We start from the raw sequence: 20,706 nt of genomic DNA, 5'->3' as shown, positions 1-20,706 counted from the left end.
TCCAAAGAAGGAGACTCCACCACACTCCTTGGCAGCAAATTCCACTGTCGAACAGCTCTTACTGTCAGGAAGTTCTTCCTAATGTTTAGGTGGAATCTTCTTTCTTGTAGTTTGGATCCATTGTCCATGTCCGCTTCTCTGGTGCAGCAGAAAACAACCTTTCTCCCTCCTCTATGTGACATCCTTTTATATATTTGAACATGGCTATCATATCACCCCTTAACCTCCTCTTCTCCAGGCTAAACATGCCCAGCTCTCTTAGCCGTTCCTCATAAGGCATCGTTTCCAGGCCTTTGACCATTTTGGTTGCCCTCCTCTGGACACGTTCCAGTTTGTCAATGTCCTTCTTGAACTGTGGTGCCCAGAACTGGACACAGTACTCCAGGTGAGGTCTGACCAGAGCAGAATACAGTGGCACTATTACTTCCCTTGATCTAGATGCTATACTCCTATTGATGCAGCCCAGAATTGCATTGGCTTTTTTAGCTGCCGCGTCACACTGTTGGCTCATGTCAAGTTTGTGGTCAACCAAGACTCCTAGATCCTTTTCACATGTACTGCTCTCAAGCCAGGTGTCACCCATCTTGTATTTGTGCCTCTCATTTTTTTTGCCCAAGTGCAATACTTTACATTTCTCCCTGTTAAAATTCATCTTGTTTGTTTTGGCCTAGTTCTCTAATCTGTCAAGGTCGTTTTGAAGTGTGATCCTGTGCTCTGGGGTGTTAGCCACCCCTCCCAATTTGGTGTCATCTGCAAATTTGATCAGGATGCCCTTGAGTCCATCATCCAAGTCGTTGATAAAGATGTTGAATAAGACCGGGCCCAAGACAGAACCCTGTGGCACCCCACTAGTCACTCTTCTCCAGGATGAAGAGGAACCATTGATGAGCACCCTTTGGGTTCGGTCAGTCAGCCAGTTACAAATCCACTGAGTGGTAGCATAGTCAAGACCACATTTTACCAGCTTCTTTACAAGAATATCATAAGGCACCTTGTCAAATGCCTTGCTGAAATCAAGGTAGGCTACATCCACTGCGTTCCCTTCATCTACCAGGCCTTTACTCTTTAGTCCTTTACTCAGGGACTAGGAGATGGTGCCTGTGATGGTGAATGATAATTTTAATAAGTTAGTTTTTAAAAGAGTATATTTAAGAAATCTGAGAAATATAATTTCGTCAGAACATGAATATACAAAATTTTCAACATTAGAAGTTCAGGTAAAAAAGTTAGATCAGATATAATTTAAAATTGCTATCATACCCAAAGGACTCTCAAGACACAAAGATTTTTAATAAACAGCTTATACTTATAAGATATAATGAAATCAGAGAATTTGAAAACAGGCCTAATTGATAAGATTAACCAAATCAAATTCTTGTGGGCAGGTGAGTAGCAATAAAATGGGAGGAATTTTACCCCCCCCCCCCATCTCCTGGGCATGTTAAAAGTCACATGCTACGGCCACACAGCAAGATCTGAAAACAACACTCCCACCTTGGTGTCTGAACCTTGAGTGTCTGAACCTGCCATAAGTCAACAGGGTGATCCAGCAGCAAAAAAAGCTGGAGATGCACTTCATTGTCTCTCAGGATGGTTGGGTGCCAGCTGAGGCTCCCTCATTGCCCCACTGTGATCTAAGTATCCAGAGAATCCTCCTTTTATTTTACCATATCTATTTTCATGTTAAACACGTCAAACATAAAGCAGGTGAAAAAGGTGAATCCCAAGGGCCAATCAGGTACTCACCTCAGATATCTTACTCAACCCTTAAAAGAGAAACTAGCAAAGCCAAGGCTGTAAAGGGCAGCAGAAATAAGAGAAGAAAGAATGTAGGGCAGAAGCATCACAAATGGCCTGGAAATTGCCTCTGTTCTCCTGAGGCAAATCAGCCATATGCCCCTCCCCCATTCATTTCAAATTCCCTCCCAATGTAGCATTATTCCTGAAAAATTTGCTGATAGAGAGGTCTCCATCTAAAACTGGATCTAGACACATCAAAAATTGATTTACAGTGGTACCTCGGGTTACAAACACTTTGGGTTAAAGACTCTTTACGGATGTAGCTAAATCATGACATCAACAAAATAATGTATGGTTGTAGAAAGGAACATATCCTCTCTCTCTTCCTCCTTTTGTGTATCCCCTAAATGAATTCTGAGGTTTTTCCCAATTCTGTGGAGCAGATTTTGGGAGGATTCAGAGCACATACATGCAAAAGAGAGAGGAAATTCTCTTGCACAACTGTAAATCTTTACACTAATGGTCTGAGTTAACCAGATACTGCTCATTGTCACAGAATTTAAGGAAACGTAATACATTCCTTTTACATAATAAATATTTGTTTTGAGTAAGATGGACACATTTTGTCCTGGACTGCATCCCAGTGGTGGAGAGATCCGGATTCAACTGGGGTGAAGCAATCAATGCACTTTTTTTACTTTTGTTCAGAAGGGTATTTTATATACACATCTCACTCTGAATCCTCCTTCCGGACAAGCAAGTGGCATTATGAGAGTTAAAGGACACAGACCAGGCAGGCAAAACAATACGGAAGGGTGCAGAGTCGGGTCAGTGAGAGATATGATCCCTCTCATTGTTCGTGCAACATGCAAGGGAAAAGGAGGAAGGGAGAGAAGGAGACAAGGAGAGAGTCTGCATGACCAAGAATTACTAGGCCTTTTTTCCTTGTCTGAGTAGCAATGTTACCGGTAAGAAGAGCTACTTTGGATTGAATGCACTGGGTCTCATTCTCAAGACAGTTGATGGTCTTCTCACTTTTACACATTATGGTTCCTTTAGAAAAGCAGGATGGGCAATGCAAACCATTTTCAGCCAGCATGTTGCGATCAGGAACTGCCAAAATCAAAAGTATAGTGAGCATGTTAATGTCTTCTTCTGTTTTTGTATCTCTGAGTTGTATTAATGGAATCCACCCTAGGGCCTTTTAGTTTTGGTGGGGCAGTTGCAAGTACTCTTGGATAAAATATAATCTAGACACAATCTGGGTTCAGGACTGAGCATGGGACAAAGTCACCATTGTTCTCTGAGATGAATGACCTTTACATAAAGGGGGGTGGGGGAGTGTGAACTTTCTTCCCTTCTCAATCTCTCAGAAGGTTTTCCTGCCATTGATTATGGTGTAGCCTGTATGAAAAGGTATACTCTTAGTCCCTTATCTTTGTACAGAGTTTCTGGCTGTCTTTTGCACTTCCGCAATGAACTAACCGTCACTTTCTGTGAATTCCCTGAGACCTGCAGGTACAGGGCAGTATATAAATTCAATAAATAATAATAATTAAGAATAACTGCCAGCTTAGTCAGTACTTATTTTGTCAATTAAAAGACTGACCAGAAACAGTTCAAGGGTCATTTAGGAGGACACCTGGATAAGATAGGTGGGTTGTCACCATCTGATCTGGACCATCAAATTGAATGTTATCTTAAAGGGACCATAACCTGTTTATGAGCTGTTCATGCACCTAGGTATCCAATTATATTGCATGAAATATCATTCACGGCTAATTATGCATAGGAAATGTTATAAAGGCATCTTGAAGATTGTATTCTTATTCCCGATTTTTATTTTTATTTTTTTACTTATCCACTGGGTTACTTAATGTAGGCAAAGTTCCTAAGCTGACATAACTGACACTTCTTTAGACACTTCTAAACCCTAGAAAATCAACATGACTCATGTCAGAAGTAATCTACTTCTGAGGTAACCGTTTTGGGGAAGTGGGTCATTAAAATAGCAGATTAGCACAGCAGCACAACAAAGGAATGGAGGCTGCTCCCTGTGTAGTAATAAAACCAGGATTAGGTTTTATTAGAATATGAGGAATGTGACCATTCCCAGGAAAATACAAACTGCCAAGGCAAGGATGCTGCTGTGCCTATGAGAGGAACAGGACATATTCTGGTGGATGTCTTCATTGTAGGCCTCAGGTTGTATATATTTATGCATAACCATATATCATAAAGACACCAGAGTGCATTATGGTCCCACAGGAAACACAGAGCCTGGCTTACAGCATGCCTGGTTCCCATGGAATCTTACATCACTTGGCTATAGGGGCGATGTGTAACCATATCTTAACATACAGTAAAAACATGGCTGGGACAAGGGGCACTGGCACTGTGCAGGATCAGATCCTCCCACCTATCAGTAGGATGATCTGATCCTGCATGGTGCTCCTTTGAGGGGCAGGAAGAAGGAGAGGCCTGGTTGGAAAGGCAATCCATCCCTTCTCTGGCAGACGTAGCTGCCAAGTAAAAGGTAAAGGGACCCCTGACTATTAGGTCCAGTTGCAGATGACTCTGGGGTTGCGGTGCTCATCTCAATTTATTGGCCAAGGGAGCCGGCGTTTGTCTGCAACCAGCCTCCGGGTCATCTGGCAGCATGACTAAGCCACTTCTGGCGAACCAGATCAGCACACAGAAATGCTGTTTACCTTCCCGTCGGAGCAGTACCTATTTATCTACTTGCACTTTGTGCTTTTGAACTGCTAGGTTGGCAGGAGCAGGGACCGAGCAACAGGAGCTCAACCCATTGCAGGGATTCGAACCGTTGAACTTCTGATCGGCAAGCCCTAGCCTCTGTGGTTTAACCCACAGCGCCACCCGTGTCTCTAGCTAGGTCCCTCTTTTTCACAGTTTCTCCTCATGACTGCCTCCCCGTCCTGCCTGACTCTCCATCCCTTGAGAGCCCCTAATAGTCCTGAGCTGCTCAACCCAACCTGTAGCCACCTGGGGCTGTCTCACCCCATTTGAATGAGGCACAGATTCTCTAAGTACTGCTGATTGACTAAGGATCCAGGCCATGGCCAAATTCAGTGAAAAACCCTAACATGTTAATGATTCTAAATTGATGCAGAAACGTACGGCTGAGAGTTGCATTGTTACACAGTGGAGTCTTGCAGCAGTGCTTCTTCATCTGAAAGAATTTACCATCCCCTGCAGTGAAGCTGTAATGGCCTGAGGAACAGCTTATGGATGGCGAGCATTGATTCAAAAGTTGCCCTTGGAATTTCACTATGAAAAGAATTTGAAAGAAATATTTAGATATGGAGGTTTATTGCTCCTAAAACACATTCATTGTAGTGGTTCCAATTTTCTGTAATGTCTGAATGAGAACCTTTTCAAACAAACAACATGCAAAATATTATTAAATTCTGCAATCTAAGGTGATGGGCTTTATTAATTTATATATATGTACAAACACCTATATATCATTGAAAGAAAAATATCAAAATGATTCCACTCATAATACATAAAGCATACAATAAAAACTTTGTAAAAAGAAAAGAAACAGATATCAATTAACCAATGGAAAGATGTATTCTGAATGGCTTGTATGAGCCTGGTGGAATACAAATTTTTCTGCAGGCATTTAAAAGATGCTTGCCAAGGATGGGTTGAATAATAGTGAGAGTAGAGAAGCCAATATAACTCAGATGATACTACCCTGGCCTTGGCTAAGTTCCTCTTAGAAGTAATAAGAAATAGAAACCGACATACTCTGGATAAAACAAAGTGACCGCCTTTTAATCTTCCCTGTATTTTTCTTTTATCTTGTTTTTGAAAATGATTTTGTAGGTCTTTCTACTGAAATAAATAATGTTCTTGTTCTTGGCAGTATAAGTTGCATTTTCAGCTGAATTTGGGGGAGCCACTTGAAGCAGCAATTTTGCAGAGCTATTTCAATGGCTTTTGTTTGATTTTCTCAATGCAAACAGCTAGAAGTCTGTAAAATTTGATAATAAACCCAATTTGCAATGGGGCATGAATAATTTTGATTGCAACCGTAGTTTGTAAAATACAACCAAAGCTTTCAAAGCTTTATTACGATCATAAAAGGTAAAGGTAAAGGGACCCCTGACCATTAGGTCCAGTCGTAACCGACTCTGGGGTTGCGGCGCTCAGTAAAAGGCATTAAATTTGGAATGAATGTAGAACTTCATTTCAGGTCCAATCTGCAGCATGAAGTATCATGGCTTCTTCTATATTTCTGACAATACATGTGCCATACACTGCATTCTCTCTGCTAGTCGATCATAACCATTTACAGGGCGGGAAAATACTTCCCTGAACTCCTGTTGCCCAACCCAAGATACTTGGCAGAGGTTTAAAGACTGTCTCAAGGCAAATAAAAAAAAAAAAGTAGCATCAACACTGACAACTGGGAAACCCTGGCCTGCAAGCACTCCAGTTGGAGAACAGCGTTTAACAAAGGTGACATAGGCTTTGAAGACACTTGAACTCAGGACGCAAGGGAGAAACATGCTAGCAGGAAGGCACGCTTGGCAAATCCACTCCTGTCTGGAAACCAATGCCCCCACTGTGGAAGGACATGTGGATCCAGAATTGGCCTCCACAGTCACTTACGGACTCATTGTTAAAACCGTGTTTATGGAAGACAAACTTACTCAGCTACAAGTGATCGCCAAGGAAGAAGACTTGGCAGTGCACTTCAACTGCACCAACCTCACTGTCCCATTCCCCCTCTCCCTCCAAGTATGTAACAATGATGTAGGAACAGATGGTCAAGTGAGCACCACCATCCCACCCAGAATAGCCCCAAGGTATTTTGGCACTTGAGGCGAACCACAAAATGGCAACCGCACACTCTAGGGAAGAAGGGATGGGTGAATATGTACATCAAGATGGAAATCTGATGCTTGTGATCAGGTGATTTTAAATTCCCCATTTTCAAATGTTAGTGATTCCTTACTGCAGGATTGGGAAGCTGCGATCCTCCAGATGCTGCTGGACTACATCTCCCATCATCTGTGACTGGTGGCCAGGATAGATGAGGCAGATGGGAGTTCTCATTCATCTACAGCTTATGTGCCACAGCTTCCTTACAACTAATTTAGTAATTCCAAAAACAAAAGACAAAAAACCAGATAAATCTTACCTAGATTTGTACGCAGAACACTGGCAGAACAGAAATCTTGACCAAATTTACAATATTGTCTTATATAGCGATCATATGTCAGTCCAGTCCTGTTAAATGCCTTTCTGCACTTCAGAGGCAATGCTGAGGACAGGAGCAAAAGATTAGTTCATGGATTGTTATTGTCATTAACATTATTATTATTTGGTTTTGTGATTTCCTTCATTTGACACAGAGAAGGAGGTGAGAGAGAATTAAATCTTTTAAATGAAATGGGGTTCAAGTTAACAAGATCTTTCAATAAAATGAAATGAGTAAAAGCCATTGGCCAGAACACTGGTTTAATTATTTCCAAGAGGTAAACCCTCCCTGTCCAATGGCCCATTTTTCCTCCCATCCACTCTATCACTTCAATGCCTCCCCCCCCCTACTGTTCAATTACAATCTTAGACATGAGCTTAGATAAAGGAGCAATGGCCAGATGAGCAGCAGGAAGGCTTATCCCATCATTTAGGCATGAAAAAACAGCATTGTGGAAACTGGGTACCCTCTGCAGGAATACTCTGTCCCATCACTTACTAGACCTGTTGGGGAACAGATTTTGCATTTCAACCAGTTTTAAGCAGAGTTAAATGAACAGGGTTAAGAGAGTTGGTCTTTAAGGGTTCTACTAGCTATGCTAGGGCAACTCACCTATGAAAAATGTTGGCGATGTTTTTTTTTTTTTGGAGGGGGTTAGGACAGTTAAGGGGGGGGGAAGAGGGGACTTCCTGGAAGCACATACTGTTCTGCATGACATGGACAAAGTGGAAATACAAACATTTTGATCCCTCTCTCGTAAGACTGACAAAGCTATCAACTTGAATGGCCTCACAAAAGGTTTAGGCAAATGATGCAGAATTAGGCTACCAGTGGCTACTAAACATAGTACCTTCAGTTACTAGGATATTTCAAAAATCATTTTAAAATTCTATCCATTTTAGTTGCTCTTGGCTTCTTCTTTTTTTGATTTATTTGTTTTCTGCACTTGCCTCCAAGCAGCTCAAGGCTGTGTACATGGTTCTCTACTCCCCATTTTATCCTCACAAGAACCCTGTGAGGTAAGTTAACCTGAGGTATAGTGACTGGTCCAGGATCCCCCAGTGAGCTTTGTGGCTGAGTGGGGATTTGAACCCTGGTCTCCTGGATCCTTGTCTGACCCTCTAATGTCTACAACACAATAGCTCTCTTAAATTCAGCTCTCCGGATTCCTCTGTCCTCTAAATATTATTACTGTAAAAGTTCCCCATCCTACTGGTTCCTACTTACCTGGAGAAAGCAGGGCCAAGAGGAGGCATGTGCTCAGGAGTGCCTTCATCATTCTAGAAAGAGAACTGATGCCCGTAGAGGCTTACTTGGAGGGATTTATAGGCTACGTGTTTGTGCTGCAGGCAACACTTTGGCATAAAGACATAGAGAAAATGATGAAATTCAAAGCTCACTGTTGAAATTGTCTGAATTATTTCACCACAATCTCATTAGTTGTCAACAGGCACTTTTCAAATTTTTTCTTCTATACAGTTACCGTATTTTTCGTTCTATAGGACACACTTTTTCCCTCCTAAAAAGCAAGGGGAAATGTGTGTGCATCCTATGGAGCGAATGCAGGGGGGAGGCAGGCGGGAAAAGCCCCCAAGAGCTGCACACAAGCTCCGTGCGCTCTTGGGGACTTTTCCCCAGGAGGGAGAAGGGACTGACTGGCCGCATCAGTCCTTTCTCCCACCTCGTAGAAAAGCCCACAGGAGCCACGCACCCTTTAAAGAGCGTGCGGCTTCTGCCGGTTTTGCGAGAGGTGGGGGAATTCTCCAACCTCCCAGAAAAGCCAGCTTAAGCCGCGCAGCCCCTTTAAAGAGCACACGGCTTTTGCGGGGCCACTCTTGGGGGCTTTTCCCCGAGGAGCGACAAGGGACTGACTGGCTGCGTCAGTCCCTTCTCGCTCCTCGTAGAAAAGCCGATAGGAGCCGTGCGCTCCTTAAAGGGTGCGTGGCTCCTGTGGACTTTTGCAGGAGATGGGGGAATTCCCCCACCTCCCGCAAAAGAAGGAAGAAGGTCTGGGAGAAGCGCACAGACTGCCAGCAGCCTGTCCGCTGATCGCAGAGCTGGGGGGGGGGAATCATATTTTTTTCCTTGATTTCCCCCTCTGTAAACTAGGTGGGCCCTATGGTCAGGTGCGCCCTATGGAGCGAAAAATACGGTAATATAAAATTTAAATTCTGATGGCACCCAATAAAGGAGCTGAGAACCAAAAAAGGCAATGGCAAAGCCCGGAAGCCACCTACAAGAAACCCCCTCAATGCAGTCTCCATCTAAGGATTCCTCTTCTAAAGAAGAGAAAAGCCTGGATACTAGATCCATCCCAGCAAGGCTGCGAAGTATAGGATGAGCTGTGGTTAAAATGTTGACTTCATATTGCAGCGCACGTGGCTGCAATGGAGGTTTCAACCAGTAAAACTGATCCACACAGAAAAAAGGAGGGTGACTCAGTGGCAGCAAAGCAATCACTTCAGGGGCAGGCAAGTAAGGCTGAGGTAGAAAGCAGAGTGATACCTCTGGATACGAACACTTCTGACTACGAATGATTCTGGTTAACCTGGAAGTAGCTGCTCCTGGTTGCAAACTTTGCCCCAGGATGCGAATGGAAATCGCGCGCAGCAGGAGGTCCCATTAGTGAAAGTGTGCCTAAGGATAAGAATGAATTAAGTTCTTAACCAGAGGTACCACTGTAAGGTAATGTTACTGCAGGACCACAAACAGCTCCAAATGAGCAACTTGTTCCAAGAAGGCTGCAAAGTCAATTGAGGCCATGTGACCATGCTCATCATTAGAAATAGAAAAAATAATTCTGATCCAATTCCTCTGTTTTTGCCTTCGCTTACTGAGTTGGAAGGAACAATATACTTTTTCTCTTCTTCCAGGCTACTAATCAAAGTGCAATCAAAGCCTCAAGGTACTGCTCAGGTGACTGCTCAGCTGGCAAAGCTAGACATACCTCAGGGCTGTTGAAAGGTGCCAGGGACACACTGGTAGGCACTTAAGAGAATACAGTGACTCTAAGATTATTACTGAGAGCTGATTAAATCATTTTACTGAACTTTGCCCCTCCTTGTTCTAATTGTGTCAGATTGTTGTGAAAGGCAGAGGATACTTTGAGCCAGCTGATTTGTTTAGTGATGACTAGATTTAGCCACATTGTCTTGAACTGAATCCAGCTACGTAGTTGTTTATCCCTGCTTCAAATCCCACCCTCCATTTTCAGAAGACAAGAAGAACCCTGCAGTCTAGCAGCATCCTTCTTGGAGTGGATGATCAGATGTCCATTGGTACAGGACTATCATGACAGGAGGGCAGTCGCCTACTCCCCCTGTTCTCCCTCAGCAACTGGAAATGGTATATCCATCAAATTAATTGCCACTGATAGCCTCTTCCATAAATGTGACTAGTCCACTCTTAGGTCAATCCAACTGTGGCTTTCACCGCTGATGTGGGTTTTCTATAGCTCAGCCAGTAGAGCATGAAACTCTCAAATTCATGATCGAGTCCCATGGGGGGAGTTACAGTGGTTGGACTAGATCAATCTTGAGGTCCCTTCCAGCTCTACAATTCTATGATTAAGTTGAAGAATTTTGCTGATGCAGATTATGCTTCACTTCTTTTCTTTTTTAAAATATTTTTTATTACATTTTCAGTGTTTTGTAATCACAATATCCATACATTAATCCATATGCTCAAACATTGCTCTATCCAAGCATCGACCTCCTCCCGCCCCTTTTTCTGACTTCAGTACGTAATTACTTTATTCTTAGCATTTCTATAACCACTTTTTTTACCTTCTCTCTTATTTTTATATTTCCCTTTATGAAATGTAAATCAGTTCCTTATATTGCCATTACAAAACATTTCAACTCACAGCTACAAATGTTTTCAGATATTTACAATATTCTTTCATATATAATATAAATTTGCTCCAGTCCTTTTGATACAGTTCGTCGCGCTGATTCCGGATCTTCCCCGTCAGCTTTGCTAACTCAATATATTCCACCATCTTACTCCAACATTCTTCCAATGTTGGAATCTCCTGTGATTTTCATTTCTGGGCCAGGAGTATCCTTGTGGCCATTGTGGCAAACATAGATTCATCTCCAATTAGACCTAACAAAAATTTCCGATGTCCTGGAGAAGGTAACCTAATGTTGCTTAATTATTTTGCTTGTGTTTAGTAAGTTAAAGAAAAAAGAAAAGTATTCTATTTAACGATTAAACCCATAATATCACAAATATTTTAGCTGAGATAGTTGAAAGGAGGGATGAAGCATGCTTAGCGCAGTTCAGAAGCTATATGCTGTATAATATTTTATGCAGTTCATAGTTCAATCATGGAACTCACTTCCATAGGAGGCAGTGATGGCCACCAGCTTAGATTACTTGAAAAGAGGATTAGACAAACTCAGGCAGGGCAAAATAACCCACAATATCTATGTTCCACCTCCAGTTTCAAAGGAAGTTTGCTTCCTTCCTTGAAAGCGAAAGATATTTCTCAATTTTCCACCCCATCCCTCACCAATAAATATATTTGGCTGGAAGGATTGGAGCAAACTCCTAGGGATTTCAGCACACTCCTATGCACTTTTGGTTGAACTAATAACCATTTATTTCAAAGGGATTACAGTGCAATTCTATACCTGTCTATCTAGATGTAAGTGCCACTGATTTCAATGGGTCTTACTCACAGATAAGTCTGTATAGTTTTGTATTGCAACTTCCTCAAAGTATACTTTGGAGTTTTGGTTTCTCTGGCACTTCCCTTTATCTCCACTGCCTCAAACGCTTTTCCAGTTGAAATAACTATTATAATGCTTCACATATCTAACACCAGCCTCACATTGATGGGTAATTATGGTTCAGCATAAATCTCCTCTTTGTGAATTCAATAATTCATAGCAATGTGAGGGTGATTCCTAGTGGTGAGAGTCAGGCATTGGGATCCCTGTCTCTTCCTCTCTTTTTTTGCTGTTCATGGAGGGAAATGGGTTGCAGGACACAGAGAAAATAGTGCTGTATTATTGTCTATCAATGTGGTTATTATGATAAATATAAATGATTGTGGCAAATAAAAAGTTGCTTCTAAAATGTGTATCCTTCAAATCAATAGTTTGGAATGGGGAAGTATGGTATTTCCTGATATAAAACATCAAAGTTTTGTTTTTAATGTAAAACTGCAGGCAAGCAGAGATTTGACAGTTTTTGAATGCATGGTTATATCATCTAACCTCAATACAAGATGAAACATGTCTCAAATAAGTGAAATGATAAAAGAGTTAGAACAGGTGGTGAAAGAGACTTGCTGGGCCTAACAATGTTTGTATGTCCAGGTACCGTAGCCTTTTTAAAGCACAACATACAAAAAGTCATATTCAAAAGGCAGTGGACTTTTACGCCAATCCTATGGGCCTCCAGCTCTAACCATTTTGCTTTGTAAATGTTCTCATATCCTCCTTATACTTCAAGAGTCCATTCACCTTGGAGGCAAATTTATTTTAAAGCTGATTTAAATGCATACGCCTCAGCAGTCCTGATTTGGCCGGAATGGCTACGGAATTCCTTAAGCTGTCCTGGGTTCTGCCTTGATTCCAGGGTGTCCTGATTTCTCCCTGCCAGCAGAGAAGGGCCACAGAAGTAGCTCCTGGGGTGGCAGCAGCATTGGGAAAGAGACAGGAGGGCTGCTTCCCAAAGCCTAGTTAGTGCTTAAAAGGCTTTGTGGGAAAGGCCGTTTGACTCCAGGATCCTGTCAGAGTCCTCACACCTCCTGCCAGAAGCACCCCCTTTTGCTAATTCTTTCAGACCAGAAGGAAGGGGCTTACCCAACCATTGCACTGCTCCCACACCTCTGTATTGTTTAGCCTGAGCAGTAGTCAAAACCAACTCTTCAAGTAAGAAGCATATACTCAAGAAGACCCTCATAATGCCTGAGTGATTAGAAGCCAATGAGGAATGAACCAACAGGTGACCTCTGGAAGAAGAAGTTGACTTGGAGGAATTCATGGGCCAAGGAAGGGTGACCAAGGATTCCAACTGGGAAGGACTGGTCCAGTGAGGAGCAGGAAATTATGAAAATAGGGAGTGCATCCTATATTTTTATATTGTAACACAAATCTCTTTTGTCATATTGGATGCCATCTTTTTAATGAACTCTGTGGGAGTCGGCCAGGTGCCTCTTCCAGTTCAACCACATTTATACTCTCAGTAAGCAGGTACTTTTAATAAATGTGTTCCTCCCTCAGGCTTTATGGTAAAGCTGAGCTGGAAACAAACTAATCCTAACGAGGCACAAAGTAATAAACAATTAGCATGTCACACACATGCTCTTCCCAGAAATCAGGTGAACCTGGAACCTGCTTGTATCCATGGGGTCCTTCATGTTTACACTGTCAGTTTTGTAACTTATCAGTATTTTGTTTTTAATATAGTTATGATAGCTATTTCCCCTCCAGTATGAGAACTAGTAAGCCTCTGAATATCTGTTGTTGCAGATCACAGCGGAAAATGTGATCTATAAAGGGATACACATGCATTGATGGTTACCACATCCTCTTTGTGGGTCACAAAGTGGTGTTGTCCGTTATGGATACTATCCTCACAACCTTCCCAACCCCGACTGACACCCTGTCGGTTCTGACAGCAAGAGACTTTGTAGAAGAACTGCCAACAATGCAGACTTTGCTAAAAGAGCGTTTGGACTGTGCTAAAGAGGCCTATAAGATATTGGCCGATGTGCACCGACAACCTGGCACCAAGATTAATGTGGAAGATCAGGTGTGGCTGTCAAAACCTGATTTGCCACAGAAGGGCAGGTGCAGGAAACTGGACCCACAGAGAATGGGCCCGTTTGAAGTTGTGGACCAGATCAACTCTCTGACTTTCTGGCTCCGATTACCACATGATGATATTAAAGTATTGGTCTGAGCTTTAAAAATAAAAATAAAATTAAATAAAAGGTTTAATGTGCTGTCAAGTGGTGGTGGTGGGGAAATCTCAACCTGGTGCCTTTAACCAGGTGGAGAGGTGGAGAAGTGCACATCACCCAGCGTGAGAGGCAGGATGAGAAAAGGAAAGCCCCAAGGTGAAAATGGTTATTTTCCTCCCCAGGTTATTTCATTGTGGCCTTTGGAGGTGAGGCAGTGGGGAATAAGACATTGATAGGAGGTAGTATCCTTATATTACTGATGTATTGGCCTGTAGATCAGTGTCAGGACTCAGGAGAGATGAGCTGGTTGAGTCCAGGAATGATACACCATGGACTGGAAAACCTGAATACTGATATTGAATCTCCACCATGATTGTCCCAAGGGTCCTGTTACTTTCAGCCTTCCTGTCTGCTATATATGCTTTTCCACTCTGAAGTATTCATCTGAAAGACTTGTTTTATTTTAATCAATTGGCAATGGAAGAAAAACTAAAACTTCATTATAAAAAGATAGGACGATTATAAGAGGAATAGTTTGTAGAGATCAGTGCTATCTTTCTAAATTCACAGGTGCCAGAGCTCAGCATGAACAACTTCTTTCTTCTCTTAAAATGGCAATGGCACCCACCTGAGAGGTGCCAGAGCCGAGCTCCAGTTAATTCTGGCTGAAAAAAATGCCCTAAGTTAATTATTCAGAGGAAAAATCTGTTATCTAACAAAATGTCTGTTACAGAATGGGGGGGGGGGGCATATGAATGGAGTCTTACTCCCAAGTAAAGAACGTAGAGCTTGAGGCAATGACCTTAAGGGAACCCTGCCATACTAGGGCTCCCCTCACCCCATCACAACATTGCACCAAGCACCACACAAAACCCCAAGTATAAAGCGTCATTTCTGACCTCGTATCCCGGAGCTATATACAGACAAGCAGTATGAATGAATGACGTATTTTATGAATGAACAATGTATCATCAAATCGCATCAAATGTAGCCCTTCAGCCAATCCAGGCAATGCTCTAGCTTTGGAAGAGCAGTTCAGTGCGAGCTATCTTGCACACTTCAATGAGCGCTGACAAGCTCCTGCTGAGAGAACAATGGACTGAGCTCGTCAAAACCTTGTTACCTTGAAATCCAATCATAAAACTGGATACAATGTAACAAAGCTAATTCAGGTCACTTCCAAAAAACACTGTCTGTATTGAGATTAGCCTAAACACTTAGAAATTCACAGAAAATCACTGGTTTCACCAATTCTCTTCATTCCACTGCCATTTTGTATCATTGGCCAAGGGCTTGGAAACCACTCAGTCCCCACCATAATCCCCCAAGCAGGAGGTCACGTACTCACAGGAAGATACTCTTAGGTGACAATCGCTGGGCAAAAGCTCTCCTCCGGGCTTGCCCAGGTGCCAGACTATGCAAACTAAAGTTCTATTGTCCTCTTGTGCTTAGAATGTACTTCCCAGTACATATCCTGTATTTGCATGTTACCCCAACATTCCTCCTATGCTAATCATATATAACCCCCCCCCCCTTTGGTGTTGTAGTGATGATGTAGTAATGATGTAGTGATGATGTTTAGCGAACTGTATGCTGGGATAAGATAGGAACTTTTAAAAGTCCTTGTCACCCCATTCTCGGGGTTCAATTCCTCTTTGAACCTGTTGCGCAATAAACTTTGATCTACAGCTATTTGCTCCGATTGGTGGCTGGTCTCCTTCTTTGTTCCACAGGGATCCACGGGCTCTGCCCGATGAGCTGGGTGGCTGAGCAGCCTCGCACCCAGATTTTTCCCGTAACATGTCTGAAAGGTATTTTATCTTTTGTGATCTCTTCAGCTACATCAATAAATAATAATTGCATTTGTATCTGAAAGAAACAGATCTGTGTGATAAGAATTTTAAGGTCTTAGATATGTTCATAAATGTACCAAGCAAACACGTACATAAATATATAAACCACATGTCTGAAACCCCACAGAAAAAAGTCCTGAACAAATTGACCTTTCTCTGCAAGGTCAAAGTGGGAAACCTCGCCATTGTCTCTTTCCTCACAAATCCTGTCTTTAGGGCACATTTAAGATATGAATAGGGTGTGAGCCTGTGACCTGGCTCAGGAACTAAGTATTTATCATTACAAAAGAGTGGCCAGGCTCCCCAGGCAATCCAATCAAGTGACCATTAAACCTGCCAGACAGGAGATAAACAATGACAGGAGATAAATAACACACTCAGATTTCTGCTGTAGACCGCCCTTTCTGTAATGTAGGTATGATATGTCTGGGGGGTGGTCTTGAGCTACGCCCCTTCTGTGATGTATGCATGATGTTTCTGTGGGTGGTCTTGAACTCCAGGGTGGGCAATTTAAAATGTCTATATAAGGGCGGACACACCTGCGTTCTGGGTCCTCCTCCTTTCCTGCGTGTGAGGGAGCACCCTGTTGCAACAGAACAATAAAGATCAGGCTTACTAGCTGCTTTGCTTCTCATTATTCGCTGGTTGGCCTCTGTTATTTTCTCCTACCAGTAGGGAACCTATGTAAGGACTCTATCTGGGCTCTTGGATACCCCATAAGGGAAAAAGGACTGATTTTGTTTACAACATCTGAGAACCGGCATTTTATTTTCCATTGTAATGATCATAATGAAAACTTAACTGTTTTTTAATGATACACTACGAGGTTCTTTGCAGGTAGAATCCACAATCCCCACATCACGACCCCTTTTTCTCTGCCCCTTGCTTCCCTTTATTCCTCCAAAAGCAAAAAAAGAAAGAAACAGAGATCCTCAGTCCTGGATTTCACCCCTAGGCTTCCAATCCTCCTCATTGTCATGGATTTTGGAATACACAAGGAGGAGGTCTACACTGTCCCATTCACCCTTCATGTTCAAGCTGGTGGGAGATTCGTGAAGCGTTATAGCATCTTTCTTTGGCAATCTTAAGGAAATATATCCCAGCTCCGATAAAAGATCTTTTTTCCTTAATGGCACAAAAATCTGTTGTTGCACAACCTTGGAAAACTTGGAAAGAGACATTGTAGAGCTTGTGGATAACTGGATAAAAGGAAAGAAATGTTGACATTAGTCCTTTGCCTAGGAACTAGCAGGTTGTGTCTGTGATGGTGAATGAGAATTTTAATAAGTTAGTTTTAAAATGTGTATATTTAAGAAATTTGAAAAATATCATAATTTCATCAGAACATGAATATACAAAATTTTGAACATTAGAAGTTCAGGTAAAAAAGTAACTCAAATGTAATTTAAAATCGCTATCATACCCAAAGGACTCTCAAGACATCAAGATTATTAATAAACAGGTTATAATTATAAAATATAATGAGATTAGAGGATCTGAAAAGCAGGCCTAATTAATAAGATTTACCAAATCAAATTCTTGTGGGCAGGTGAGTTGCAATAAAATGGGAGGAATTCTATCCCTGCCATCTCCTGGACATGTGAAAAGCCACATGCTGTGGCCACACAGCAAAATTTGAAAACAACACTCCCTCTCTGGTGTGTGAGCCTTGAGTGTGTGAACCTAGCATGTGTCCACAGTGGGATGCAGCAGCTAAAAAAGCTGTGTGAGGTTCCAAAAAGTAATGCAAAAGTGTCCTTCTTTTTATTATGTTATGTTAATTTAATTATGTTTATAAATGCTATGTTTTCTTTTAACTTAATACTTGCAATGTGCTTCTGAAATAGTTGTGTATTAACACTGGTAGTATCTTTGAAAGTTTGTCCCTGCTTTGTATCATGTAAAGGAGTGTAAACTGCTTGTAATCCAATTAAGTGCTGTCTTTGAATTTACTATTCCTTTGCCTGCTGAGAGATAAATGGCCCAGGTAGGTCCTGCATATGAAAGGATCAATAAACAAAGGGAAGTGTCTTTTGTTAGGATAGTGTGAACAAGATATTTTGTGTCTGATAAGGATTTAGAGTGACCCTAAGAGTGAGAGTTTTATAAAGGTAAAGGTACCCCTGACCATTAGGTCCAGTTGCGGAGGACTCTAGGGTTGCGGCACTCATCTCACTCTGTAGGCTGAGGGAGCCGGCGTCTGTCTGCAGACAGCTTCCAGGTCATGTGGCCAGCATGACTAAGCCGCTTCTGGCATACAAGAGCAGCGCACGGAAACACCATTTACCTTCCCGCCAGAGTGGTACCTAAAGCATTGGTTCCTTTTGACCAGATTAACATGCCAAGGAGTAAGGTATGAACTGGGCGTCAAAAGGAACCAATAGGAATTAGAGGAGGGACAAAGGGGGAGATGGGGGGGGGGAGATGCTGTTTTAAAACCAGTGCCTGGGACAATTAAGGTCTGATTAGCAGATCCCAACAGCTGGAGTTGTCTTTCATTTTTCCATTGTCTCTCAAACAGTTGGATGCCAACTCAGGCTCCCTCATTGCCCCACACTGTGATCTAAGCATCCAGAGAATCCTCCTTTTATTTTACCATTTCTATTTGCATGTTAACTACATCTAACATGAAGTAGGTGAAAAAGGGGAATCCCAAGAGCCAATCAGGAACTCCCGTCAGAATTCTTACTCAGCCTTCAAGAGAGACACCAGCAAAGCCCAGGCTGTAAAGGGCAGGAGATGGATGATCAGAAAGAAATGAGAGCAGTGGCAGCTCAAATGGCCTGGACTCTGCCTCTTCACTCCTGGGGCAGATCAGCCATATGCCCCTCCCCTGTTCATCCCAAATCTCCTCTTTTCGGGAAGGAAGGATTTGGCAAATTTGCCCTCCTCCAAACAGCATTATTCCTCAAAGGCAAGATTTAGACACATCAAAAAAGTGATTCATTAAAAAATGTGTTGTAAAACCCATTGGCGAAACACAGGACTCCACAACGCCATATGGTTTCACAGTGTGTGTATATACATATACATATATACATATACATATACATATACATATACATATACATATACATATACATATACATATACATATACATATACATATACATATACGCGGGTGGCACTGTGGGTTAAACCACAGAGCCTAGGACTTGCCAATCAGAAGGTCGGTGACGGGGTGAGCTCCCGTTGCTCGGTCCCTGCTCCTGCCCACCTAGCAGTTCGAAAGCACGTCAAGTGCAAGTAGATAAATAGGTATCATTCCGGTGGGAAGGTAAACAGCACTTCCGTGCACTGCTCTGGTTCGCCAGAAGCGGCTTAGTCATGCTGGCCACATGACCTGGAATCTGTCTGCAGACAAATGCCAGCTCCCTTGGCCATTAAAGCGAGATGAGTGCCGCAACCCCAGAGTCATGTGCGACTGGACCTAATGGTCAGGTGTCCCTTTACATATATATATATATATATATATATATATATATATATATATATATTCCAGTATTGTCCAAACTTAGTTGGTCTCTAAGATGCTACTGGACAATTTTATTTTTTAAAAAATATATATATTTCTACTGTGTCAGACCAATATGGCTACCAATATGGGAGTTTTCTCAATTCTGTGGAGCATATATTGGGAGGATACAGAGCACATACAGGTGGAAGAGAGCAGAAATTCTGTTGCACACTGTGAATCCGTGCACCAATGGTCTGAGTTAGCCAGATACTGTCCACTGTCACAGAATTTAAGAAAAAATATTACATTCTTTTTACATAATAAATATGCTTTTTGAGCAAGAAGGACACATTTTGTTCTGGACTGCATCCCAGTGGTGGAGAGATCCAATTGCAACTGGGGTGAAGCAATGAATGCACTTTACTTTTTTCAGAAGGGCTCTGAATCCTCATTCTGGACAAGCAAGTAGCATTATGAGAGTTAAATGACACAGCCCAGGAAGGCAAAACACAAAGCAAGGTGCAGATTGGGGTCAGTGAGAGATATGATCCCTCTCTCTTTGCCAGCAACATTTAAGGGAAAGGGAGGGAGGGAGAGCAGGAGGAAGTCTGTGTGACCCAGCCAACGACTAGGCCTTTTTTCCTGTCTGAGTAGCAGTGTTACCATTAATAGATCCTTGGAAATCAACACACTGGGTCTCATTCTCAAGGCAGTTGATGGTCTTCCCACTTTCACACTTTGTGGTTCCATTGGAGAAGCAGGGTGGGCACTGCAGACCATTTTCAGCCAGCATGTTGCGATCAGGAACTGCCAGTATCAAAAGTATAGTGAGCTTGTTAGTTGTCTGTTTTTGTATCCGTGTGTCATATTATAGTGGCACCTCTAGTAGCAGACATGATCCATTTCGGGGTGCCATTTGCACCCCGAAAATTCTGCAACTAGAGCAACACTTCTGTGCAAGCGCAGAGCGTCATACAGCGCTTCTGTGTATGTGTGAAGTGCGCAGATCGCTTCTGTGCATGCACAAAGTGCACAGGACATTTCTGCACATGTGCGCACAACAAAACCCGGAAGTATACACTTCCTGGTTTGCCGTGCTCACAAGCCGAAAAGACGCAACATGAACCTAACATAACACCACGTTATGACTGTAATGGAATCCACCCTGTAACTTAACAGTTTTGGTGGGGCAACTGCAAATAATCTTGAATATAATATGACATAGACACAACCTGGCTTCAGGACTGACCTTGTGACAAAGTCACCATTGGTCTCTGAGATGAATGACCTTTACCAAAAGTGGGGTGGGCAAGTGTGAACTTTCTTTTCCTTCTCACTCTCTCTGAAGGTTTTCATGCCATCAATTATGGTGTAGCCTCTCTGAAATTATACGCTCTTAGTGTCCTATTTTTGTACAGGGAATCTCTATGTTTTCTGCTCTTCAGCAATGAGTTATCTGTCACTTTCTGTGAACCATCCTGCGACCTCTGGTTATAGGGCG

The 20,706-nt window shown here is 42.4% G+C and overlaps 2 long non-coding RNA genes across 3 annotated transcripts in view; both read right to left on the bottom strand.

The window, feature by feature from the left end:
• LOC308484537 overlaps nucleotides 1-8,322 on the bottom strand; it is a 174,094-nt gene extending 165,772 nt beyond the window's left edge. For both annotated transcript variants that reach the window (XR_013989945.1, XR_013989946.1), the window contains exons 1-4: nucleotides 8,204-8,322; nucleotides 6,917-7,039; nucleotides 4,882-5,031; nucleotides 2,707-2,853 (exon numbers count right to left, since the gene is read on the bottom strand). This is a non-coding gene — a long non-coding RNA (uncharacterized lncRNA). The remainder of the gene's footprint in view (nucleotides 1-2,706; nucleotides 2,854-4,881; nucleotides 5,032-6,916; nucleotides 7,040-8,203) is intronic.
• LOC308484548 overlaps nucleotides 1-20,706 on the bottom strand; it is a 410,132-nt gene that overhangs the window by 195,278 nt on the left and 194,148 nt on the right. The window lies entirely within an intron of this gene.

This window comes from Podarcis pityusensis, assembly GCF_964106645.2.
Source record: "Podarcis pityusensis genome assembly, chromosome: 8".
NCBI lineage: Eukaryota > Metazoa > Chordata > Lepidosauria > Squamata > Lacertidae > Podarcis > Podarcis pityusensis.
The sequence above is the reverse complement of the archived record's forward strand: the minus strand, read 5'-3'. Positions and strand labels throughout refer to the sequence as shown.